The following is an 8,344-nucleotide window of genomic DNA, read 5'->3' on the forward strand; positions in this document are numbered from 1 at the left end:
TTTCTCCATATTTCCTTTTGTTTTCCAGATCCCTGCCTGTGGTTTGCTTCCTAAACCAAATCTCTTCTCTGAGGGCTAATTCTGATTACGAACTTGATTAGACTAAGTGATGTCTAGAGCATAAGTGAGACACACCTATGGGTATGTTTGTGAGAGTGTTTCTAGAAAGGATTAACAGAGGAAAGAAGACAGCCAGTGACATTAGTTGCACCATCCCACAGTCTGGGTCTGGGTCTAGATAAAAGAAGAAAAATCAATTGAGTGTCACTTCTTTTTCTTTGTGTCTTAACACAGCCACATGTAAACCAGTTCACACTGCCAATGCCATATATTACAATTAATTTGGCCTTTCCTTTCTTGCCATGGTGGACTGTATCCTTTTAAACTAGGAGCCAAATGCATCAGCCTAACTGTAAAGTTCTGTTGTCATCTATTTGTCACAACAATGAGAAATGTTACTAAGATCTCCTTTCTACCATGTATGTGAAAGGCAGAATGATGCCTCCCACTAGATGTTCATGACCTAGTCCCTGATATTTTGAATATGTTGCCTTTCATTAAAAATGTTTGCAGATATGATTATCTGCAAGGTTGAGGACCTTGTGATGACATGCTAATCCTGAGTTTTCTGGGAAAGTTGAGTTAAATACTTGAGTCTGTAAAAGCAGAAATATTTCCTGACTATCATCAAATAGAGATGTGACTTTATCAGAAGGGTCAGAAAGCAGCAACTTCACTCTACAAAGATTGAAGTAGGAGCTATGAGATAGAGAATGCAATTGGGCCCCAGAAGCAGAAGAATCAAGGCATTGTGATGACTATCATAAATCTATCATATGGTTAGACAGAGCATCCTGGAAGCATGAGTCTTATTTCTTAAATCATGAAGCTGTTAGATAGCCCTCCATTTAAAAGTTAGAGTAACAAGGGTTATATCACATATACCATGAGACTTCAAGAGATTTTATGACCCACCCAAAGCCTTCACATGTGCAAGCTTGAAATATCTTTATAAGACAAAGGAAACTGACCAGGTTTAAGTTTTATTGTGGGAATGAAGTAGGAACAGGAGGACAGATTCACATATTGAATAGAGACAGCCATCACCTACTGCCTATAATCAAACAAACTAGTATCTGCAGAAGGAAATATAAAACATAAGTTGCCAATCTTGCTAGGAGACATGCACAGCAAATCCATCTCTAAGATATCCTAATATGATAAAAATGATAGTATTCTTCAAGGCTTTGTTAGGTTTCTAACTTGGAAATATTCTGTGAGTCACAAACAGAAAAGCTTAACATAACAGAAAGTCATACAGTTCTGGAGGCTGGAAGACTGAAGCAGAGCCAACTATATAAATAACACTTACTTGCCTCTTCTTAGCTTCTGGTACTTGCTGGCAATCTTTGGAGTTCCTTGGCTTGGAAGCCACTAGCAGCACTGTCTCCTTTGGTATATAAAGTTCTCTTTCTGGGTGACTACCATTTAAAGCCATTTCTAAATAAAGAGACTAGCCAATTTGGATCAGGATCCCACTGCTTTCCAGTAGGATCTCACCTTAAACATTTATATTTGCAGAGAACCTAAGTCCCAAATAAAGACAATGTAATGCATTTGGGGAGCAGGTTAACATATATAGGGGTCAGAACTCAATTCAAGAGAAAGTATATTTGTAAAGTTAACTATCTAAGATACTGAAAGATTGGATTTTAATTACTTATATGTATTTTTTTTGTAATCCCTTATAGAGATGGTACTGAAATTCTAGCACTTGCTCTCCATGAATTTCAGGCTTTTGATGAGGCAAATATAGAAGCAAGTAAGCAGTACACATTCACAGTCCTTATGGAAGTACATGCCTCACTGCGAGGAAGAATGAAATTTAAGAGATGAAACAATTACAAAAAATATTACCAGCCTAATAAAAGTTCAAGCAAACACTATCACCCTAAATTCTAAAATATTCAAGGCTCAAGTTCACAACTTGCATTTCTCCTGAAAATAATTGAACTATACATTTTCCTCATAGAAAATACAGCTAATGACATAGGCAGATGGCTCCACATCTTAGGAGGCAGTCTAAGATGCAGAAAGCCAGAATCTATAGTCATTGGCTTCCACATTGCTGTGTCATAGGAAGGGGTCAGGTTGCCAGTCTTGAAAAAGGAAACATCATAATAGTACTTTTGTGTTATCTGGCAGACCACATGGTTCCTGACCCATGATTAAAGAAAGCATCTGCTCTTTGAAATTCACCTCTATGATTTTAATGCTTCTGTAGCTGCTTTAAGGTACATCACAAAATATAGAGCAGTACTTTAATTTTCCATTAAGCAAAAGGAAGAAAATAACAATAGTAAAAAAAATGTCAAATTTGCTACTCAGGAGTACAGATGGCTTGGTTCTAAGCCATACTCAGGAAGCCTCTGGTAATAGATGACACATATCCTTAGGTACAGATTTTTTTTGCAGCTTATGCCCAGGGACTGACCTGGTCAACCAGTCTGCCTCTTGCTTTTCTCAAACTCTTTTCCTTGTTTTCCTCTCTTTTCTCCTCGACCCTTTGAAGTCAGTCTTCTGCTTAGACTTAGAGCACAAGAGCCAACCAGTTTTTCCCAGCAGCTGCCTTGTGTCTATCCTGTGAAAATGTTTCCTTCAGTGTTTCACACTAAACTCCATGAGAAAATGCACTGTCTCTCTTCGTGAGCCTAACCAGGAAAGTACCTTGTGCCAGAAATGGTAAGGAAACACTTCTCCCCAGTTATAGGGAGGGGGACTTCTCGTGATAATCTACAGAATAAGTTGGGTAATTTTAATCTTAAGCAAAGACATAAAGATATCCTAAATATGTGCTTTTTACACCATACCATGTCATGTAGTGGATATTAGCCCAGAAACTAAGAATACCCAAGATATAAGATACAATTTGCAAAACACATGAAACTCAAGAATAATGAAGACCAAAGTGTGGACACTTTGCCCCTTCTTAGAATTGGGAACAAAATACCCATGGAAGGAGTTACAGAGACAAAGTTTGGAGCTGAGACGAAAGGATGGACCATCTAGAGACTGTCATATCCGGGGATCCATCCCATAATCAGCTTCTAAATACTGACACCATTGCATACACTAGCAAGCGTTTGCTGAAAGGACCCTGATATAGCTGTCTCTTGTGAGACTATGCCGGGGCCTAGAAAACACAGAAGTGGATGCTCACAGTCAGCTATTGGATGGGTCACACGGCCCCCAATGGAGGAGCTAGAGAAAGTACCCAAGGAGCTAAAGGGATCTGCAAACCTATAGATGGAACAACAATATGAACTAACTAGTACACCCCAGAGTTTGTGTCTCTAGCTGCATATATATCAGAAGATGGCCTAGTTGGCTATCAGTGGAAAGAAAGGCCCATTGGTCTTGCAAACTTTATATGCCTCAGTACAGGGGAATGCCAGGGCCAAGAAGTGGGAGTAGGTGGGTAGGGAAGTGGGGGGGGGATATGGGGGACATTTGGGATACCATTAGAAATGTAAATGAAGAAAATACCTAATTTTAAAAAAAGGAGAAAAAAAAAACAGGAGGCAGAGGAGGAAGATATGGGAGAAAAATCACAAAGAGGGAAAGACAACAAAAACAAGAAATACCCTCAAAGGTAACATTTGTGAACTATACTACTATTCTGGAAGGTGAAATATAGGACAGGAATATAGTCTATAAAATTAAAATCAGAGAAGATATAGCAACCTCTGTGTTTTAAGACATTTCACTCACAGAGAAATTAATATGTCTTTCTAAGGGTATTATAGTGACTGAATTAGAACTACGTTTAGCTAAAGTAAATAAAACTTCCTCCAATCCATGGTTTGTATGTCTGATAGTCTCATAAATACGTTTTAGTACTTTAAATGTCATCAAAATATTCTGAATATATTTTAGTACATCACAAAGTACAGATGACATTTCAACTTTCTCTCTCATATATATATATATATATATATATATATATATATGTGTGTGTGTGTGTGTGTGTGTGTGTGTGTATGTATATCAACTATAAAATCTTCCTTATCCTATCTTCAATATATGTTTCCAAATGATTCTGATATATAATGAGTGTATAGTTTTTATGTGGGAGTTATTTTGAATCGTGATTTTTTTAAGCAACACAATAAAATTATTGCAATACTTAGAAACTGTCCCTCATTCTGTGGATTGTGAACTAGTGAAAATATGCTATATGGGTGGTGTTTTCACAAAGGAATCTGTGTCTAGCAGATGCCTTGAAAAGTAGAGATCTACATCCCTCCAGGACAAAGTACACAACCTGCAACTTTGGAGTGGTATGGTCATGTTTACTCACCGTTAAAAAGAGTGTAGACTAAATTGTACCTTTCTATAAATACAATGCATTTCTTTCCTACCTAGTTATCAGCTTTTACCCAAGATATATTCAAAATACCTATTTTACTATTTCTTTTTTTTTGCTGAATTACTAAATGAAAAAATTTTATTAGGTATTTTCCTCATTTACATTTCCAATGCTATCCCAAAAGGCCCCCGTACCCCACCCACTCCCCTACCCACCCACTCCCACTTTTTGGCCCTGGCGTTCCCCTGTACTGGGGCATATAAAGTTTGCAAGTCCAATGGGCCTCTCTTTCCAGTGATGGCTGACTAGGCCATCTTTTGATACATATGCAGCTAGAGTCAAGAGCTCCGGGGTACTGGTTAGTTCATAATGTTGTTCCACCTATAGGGTTGCAGATCCCTTTAGCTCCTTGGGTATTTTCTCTAGCTCCTCCATTGGGGGCCCTGTGATCTACATAAATGTGGTAGACAATATAGTAACTAGATTGTCTACTACTAAGAATGCTGCCCACCTTGTCTCTCGGAACCTAAGATGTGACTTTTCATAGCGTCTCAGTTACTGTTCTATTGCAATGAAGAGACACTGTGACGAAGGCAACTTACAGAAGAAAGTGTTTAATTGGGGGCTTGCTTACTGCCCAGGGGTTATTCCATTATCACCATGGCTGGGAGCATGGTGGTCCTCAGGAAGGCATAGTACTAGAAAGGAGCTGAGAGTTTTACATCCTGATCAGTGACAAGCAGGGATTTGGGGAAGAGGAACTGGCCCTGGCCTTGGCTTTTGAAGCATCAAAGCCCACCCCTAGTGATACATCTCTGCCAATAAGATCACACATCCTCATCATTCCCAAACAGTTCCACTACCTGGGGAATAAGATTTTGAACATTTGAGCCTATGGCAGCTATTCTTACTCACCATAACATATGGCAAGAAGAACAGTACAGATGTGATTGAATTACGAGCCCTGAAACAAGGAGCTTCACAGAAATGTCTGAGTGGGTGCAATGTAATCAAAACAGTCCTTGGGAAAGGGGTTTAGATCAAAGAATGATAAAAAAGCACAGGAACAGATTAGTCTGTCCACCTATAAAAGCTGGTAAAGGCAAAAACAAGCAAACAAACAAATAGATTTTCCTCCTCAGCTTCTTGTATTGATTCAGCCCTAGGTTTTTAGCAAATTAGAACCAAGTCAGGAACAGCACCAGATCACCTTGGGAGCAGAGTTGGCAGACACCCCCACAGTACCTAGAGGACTCTCCACGCAATCTTAGGATCACTGGTGAGTGAAGCACAACATCGGTTCCAATCCAATCATGACAGGCCTGTGACAGCAGGAACAAGGAAGGACACAGGAGCCCTTCCTGACCAGAGGCTCAGGTTCCTTTTGATCAGTTCTGGTTGACCTTGGTTTCAAACAGACCAGATATCTCCACGGTCCTCAAAGGAGACACCATTTCCACGCACTGTAACATGCCCAGAATTGTAGGACAACAGAATCCCAGGATTACAGGAGCTAGGTCACACCAGTATTTCAGGGTCTAAGAAGAGCTTGACTGCCAAGAACTCTAACACACCCAGAATCTCAGGTTCACAGGAGTCCACAAACAAAGGATCACAGAGAAAGCTGGACTCTGAGGGATCCTGAATCAACCAGGATTATAGGAAAGACAGGCTCCAATCAGATATATTGAGGGCAGCAAGCACTTGAAATATTCAGAGGCAGGAGGCAAGAGTAAGAACAGAAGTAACATAAATCAAGGTTACTTGGAATCATCAGAACCAAACTCTCCAACCATAGGAAGTCATGGATACACCATCACACCAGAAAATCGAGACATGGATCTGAAGTCACTTCGTATGATGATGATGGAGGACTTTAAGAAGGGAATACAGTAAAACACAGGTAAACAGCTAGGAGCCTTTAAAAAAGAAACACAAAAATCCCTTAGAGAGTTACAGGAAAACACTACCAACAGGTGATGGAAATGAACAAGACCATCCAGGATCTAAAATGGAAGTAGAAACAATAAAGAAAACCCAAAGGGAGACAACTCTGGAGAGAGAAACACTAGGAAAAAAATCAGGAAACATAGATGCAAGCATCAGCAACAGAATACAAGAGATGGAAGAGAGAATCTCAGGTGCAGAAGATTCCATAGAGAACATCGGCACAACAATCAATGAAAATGCAAAATGCAAAAAGATCCTACTCAAAACATCCAGGAAATCCAGGACACAATGAGAAGACCAAACCTACGGATAATAGAAGTAGATGAGAATGAAGATTTTCAACTTAAAGGACCGGCAAATATCTTCAACAAAATTACAGGAGAAAACTTCCCAAACCTAAAGAAAGAGATGCCCATGAACATACAAGAAGCCTACAGAACTCCAAATAGACTGGACCAGAAAAGATATTCCTCCCAACACATAATAATCAGAACAACAAATGCACTAAATAAAGTCAGAATATTAAAAGCAGTAAGGGAAAAAAAAAAAAAAAAGGTCAAGTAACATATAAAGGCAAGCCTATCAGAATTACACCAGATTTTTCACCAGAGACTACGAAATCCAGAAGATCCTGGACAGATGTTATACAGACACTAAGAGAACACAATGCCAGCCCAGGCTACTATTCCCAGCCAAACTTTCAATTACCATAGACAGAGAAACCAAACTATTCCACGACAAAACCTAATTCACAAATTATCTTTCCATGAATCCAGCCCTTCAAAGGATAACAACAACAACAAAAAAAATCTATACATCTATGGCTCCTGATCTCTTTCCTAGGTTTTATATCTCCAGAGTTGTCTCCTTTTGTGATTTCTTTATTGTTTATAATTCCATTTTTAGATCCTGGATGATTTTGTTTAATTCCTTCACCTGTTTGGATGTGTTTTCCTGTAATTCTTTAAGGGACTTTTGTGTTTCCCCTTTAAGGCCTTCTACCTGTTTACCTGTATTCTCTTGTATTTCTTTAAGGGACGTATTTATGTCTTTCTTATAGTCCTCTATCATGAGATAGACTTATAGTCCTTCTTATTGTCCTCACCATGAGAAGTGACTTTAGATCTATATCTTGCTTTTCTGGTGTGGTGGTGTATCCAGGACTTGCTATGATGGGAGAACTGGGTTCTGATGATGCCAAGTAACCTTGGTTTCTTTTTTTTTTTTTTTCCATTTTTTATTAGGTATTTAGCTCATTTAAATTTCCAATACTATACCAAAAGTCCCCCATACCCACCTACCCCCACTCCCCTACCCACCCACTCCCCCTTTTTGGCCCTGGCGTTCCCCTGTACTGGGGCATATAAAGTTTGCAAGTCCAATGGGCCTCTCTTTCCAGTGATGGCCGACTAGGCCATCTTTTGATACATATGCAGCTAGAGTCAAGAGCTCCGGGGTACTGGTTAGTTCATAATGTTGTTCCACCTATAGGGTTGCAGATCCCTTTAGCTCCTTGGCTGCTTTCTCTAGCTCCTCCATTGGGAGCCCTGTGATCCATCCATTAGCTGACTGTGAGCATCCACTTCTGTGTTTGCTAGGCCCCGGCATAGTCTCACAAGAGACAGCTACATCTGGGTCCTTTCAATAAAATCTTGCTAGTGTATGCAATGGTGTCAGCGTTTGGATGCTGATTATGGGGTGGATCCCTGGATATGGCAGTCTCTACATGGTCCATCCTTTCATCTCAGCTCCAAACTTTGTCTCTGTAACTCCTTCCATGGGTGTTTTGTTCCCAATTCTAAGGAGGGGCATAGTGTCCACACTTCAGTCTTCATTCTTCTTGAGTTTCATGTGTTTAGCAAATTGTATCTTATATCTTGGGTAGTAACCTTGGTTTCTGTTGCTTCTGTTCTTATGCTTGCCTCCTGCCATCTGATTATTTCAAGTTCTCCCTGCCCTCACTATATCTAATTGGAGCTTGTTCTTCCTGCAATCCTAGTTGAGTCAAAACTCAGAGTCCAGCTT

The sequence above is a fragment of the Mus musculus genome, chromosome 18, assembly GCF_000001635.26.
Source record: "Mus musculus strain C57BL/6J chromosome 18, GRCm38.p6 C57BL/6J".
NCBI lineage: Eukaryota > Metazoa > Chordata > Mammalia > Rodentia > Muridae > Mus > Mus musculus.